Raw genomic sequence first — 3,528 nt, forward strand, 5'->3', positions numbered from 1 at the left:
TTCATATGTCAATAAAAAGGGGGTTAGCTTGCTCCCTTACAGCAAAAAACTTGGATTAGTTGAGCCAAAACGAGCCCGATCAAGATAAATTCATGAGGGGTATTGGTCTTAGGATCTACTCCAGCATTTAGAAATTGGTAATCGGTAAAAGATACATGTCTTGATGTCCTGCCCACGAAAGGGACCCAAGTCCAGTAGCCTGCTAAATGGTGATTCAACATAGATCTACATCTTTGGAACCAAGCCAATTTTTGGAGCTGCTTTGTGATAATGGAACCAACACAGCAAAAAGCATTAAGGCTGCGAAGACCAATGCGCCAATTGCGGTACAATAAAGTTGTAATTCACTAGTTATTCAGAATGCTCGCCAAAGGCAAGAAAAAAGCCAGAGGTTCATTATTTGTATTCCTCGGAAGCCTCCGCCCACATCTCCCATTCAGGATTTCTTGGCCCACTATTGGCCAAACCACCTGAGCACTAGGTCCAATGTGAGTAGGATCACTCACCATGCTTCATAATTGGAAAAACGAGCACCGTGGAAATACATGCATGCACTCAGCCAAAGAAAGATGATAGAGAGTTTGGCCAAAATGGCACTAAATACTTTTCGAGAGATTTCCTCCAAATCACTGTATGGACTATCAAAATCGTGAGCATCAGCAATGTAGGGTTCCAGATCCAAGTGGTAGTATCAGGTCCCTTAGCTATTGTTCTTGAGAAATGACCGGGTTAGCCCATTCCTCGAAAGAAGTTTTTATGGGATCCCTCTACCAAAATTTTGACTTCTGGTCCGGCGAACGAATAATCATTGAGTCCCCTCTTTCCGGACAACACATACAAAGAAACCCCCACAGTCACTCAAATAATTAGTGAACCGATGATAGATGCTTAGAATTTTGTTCTTTCTCTTCTATCTCCCATCTATTCATCCATTTTTTCTTTAGTTATTCACTAGAGCAATTATGATCTGGAAGTCGATCTGGGGCAAGTGTTCGGATCTATTATGACAATATCCATAGGGTGCTCAACGGACCCCCCCCTTTTTTTTTTTATTAAAAAGCGTTTCGCACCTTTACATTATATTGGTACACAAATAATATTTTTTTTTATAACCTAATCTAGTGTATTCATATTTCAATTATAAGTTCCGAATATAGCCTATTTTTTATGTTTTAATAGAGGATATTCCTATTTCAATAACCGCTTTTAGTCATTACTAAGAAACATTCTAGTATTGATATTTAGTCATTTTCAAACCCTTTTATTCGTTTTTAATAGTCGAAAAGAAAAAAATAGAAAAAACTAGATATAGATATTATAGATAGTCTCATATTCATGTACTACGTATCCCTAGAGAATACCAGATTAAATAGAACGATTTGAGAAAAGGATATAATGAAATTTTTTTTCTGGGATTGGTTTCTTCTGATAGAAAAAAGATCTGGTTATGTGACCGAGAGGCCAAGAAACTAAAAAACAATTAATTGTAAAAACAAATAAAGATATATTATAGAATAAAAAAAAAGAAACAAAGAAAAAGTTCTTATTCGAAGCGCCTCGTGATCGTCAACCAATTCTGTGCTTCAATATAATTACCAGGAGTAAGCGTTTATAGCCTGTTTCCAATACTCGGCGGCTTGAGCAAACCAGCCTCCGCCATTTCAGAATCTCCTTGTTGAATGGCCTGTTCTCCACGGTCGGAATAGGCGGGTCAATTCCCTCCCTGAGAACCGTACTTGAGAGTTTCCTACCTCATACGGCCTCGACAACCAACTCTTTTGTTTTGGTGTACCAGTTTTTTTCACTTTAACCTACTTTAACTTATATCTAATTGAATGAGATTTCTTATAGATATTCATTCGGTTTTTCTTGGATTAAACAAAGAGAGTAATTACATGAGTTTCAACTTTTCGTTTTGATTTAATTAATATTTAATTAATCTAATAATAAGTTTTATCTTTTCTCCTACCTTCAGAAAAAAAAAGGCATGTCCACTGTTAGTAGATATTAGAATTTTCTGAAAGGTAACTATCCCGCCTTTCATATATAAATTATATAGAATCGTTGAAAAAGACTTTTTTTCATACTTCATATCATAAAAAAGAAAAGACTTACTGTCTTTAGGATCTGATGCTACACCGCTGCTCAATACCTTAGGGGATCCACTCTATTACATAAGTAGATTTCTAAGATTTATCTCATATTATGATATAAATAAACAGCTCTTGTTGTATCGGTCCAAACCTTTCCAGTTGATCTTTACGGTGCTTCCTCTATCATAAATCTTTTTTTATCCATAGAAAATAAAGTATTTAGGCATATCTAGTCTTCACTTCATATTTCGATCCATGAAGTTTATTTATTTGCTACAGCTGATAAAAAAAATCGTTTTGGACGATGCTTATGTAGAAAGCCTTTTTTTTTTTCTAGTATTTCATTGACTAGCTGTTCGTTCTTTTTTTCTATAGTGGAGATAGTCGCACGTATGACAGATCACAGCCATATTATTAAAAGCTTGTGGTAAAAAGGGGTTTCGTTCTAATGCCCGAAAATAATATTCTAAAGCTTTGGTATGTTCCCCATTACTTGTGTGGATAAGGCCTATATTATAGAGTATATAACTTCGATCATAGGGGTCAATTTCTAGTCGCATAGCTTCATTAATAATAGATATCCTGTAAGTGTCGTAAATCCTCCGCAAGTCCTTCATTGAGCCGACATCCGTTACGGTCGTCATCATCGCTTTAACGAATTCTCCGTTTCAGAACCGTATGTGAATTTTCATCTCATACGGCTCCTCCTTTAGGTGCATAATGAAAATAATAATATATGGATATGGAAAAATTTTGATGTCATTATGAACTAACGGGGCTAATGTTTTACAAAATCCCTAGCCAACCTTCTTGTAAAAGATCTTTTCTTACTACCAAGTGGATTCATATTCATACTAGATAAAAATAAAAAAGGAAACTCGAACAATTTCTTGTTCTCAACGCCCCTAAAGTTCCAGGATTAGTCAACTTCAACAGTCCTTCAATGGTTATACGGGTATCCAAAGTACGGACGAGATGGATGTTTATTGTTCCAACCATTTAATTAGTCCGATCCCAAAGAAAGAAGAAAGGAATCTTTTTGAAGAAAGTTTTCGTGTTGTTGATTTCTCGGCGTAGTGCTTTCTTCCCCTGTGCCTCCTATTTCGTATATTGTATTAGTCTATAGGATTGATCTGTAATACGGGAACCGTAGGTAAAAAACCTTTTGCTCAATACTAGAATTCATAATTGAAGCATCTAGGCTGCACTAATCGTGGATACATGACAGAAGGGATTGCTTTTTTATATTAGAAACTTCACCTTCAAAGCGTAGATTTTGTTCAATACGCATTTTTTTCTATTCAAATGGTGAGAAAATAAAAAAAATGATAATGATAATCAATCGCACCATCTCTGTAATAAGTAAATGCCTTTGTTCTCCGGAAGTTGTCGGAATGACTCGTAATAAGATATCGGCTACAATTGTAAAGGTTTT

General features: G+C 35.7%; 1 pseudogene; it reads right to left on the minus strand.

Annotated features, from left to right (window-relative positions):
* LOC125600206 overlaps positions 1-824 on the minus strand; it is a 3,906-nt pseudogene extending 3,082 nt beyond the window's left edge.
* Between the last annotated feature and the right edge of the window lie 2,704 nt (positions 825-3,528).

The sequence above is a fragment of the Brassica napus genome, unplaced genomic scaffold (assembly GCF_020379485.1).
Source record: "Brassica napus cultivar Da-Ae unplaced genomic scaffold, Da-Ae ScsIHWf_2150;HRSCAF=2802, whole genome shotgun sequence".
Taxonomy (NCBI): domain Eukaryota; kingdom Viridiplantae; phylum Streptophyta; class Magnoliopsida; order Brassicales; family Brassicaceae; genus Brassica; species Brassica napus.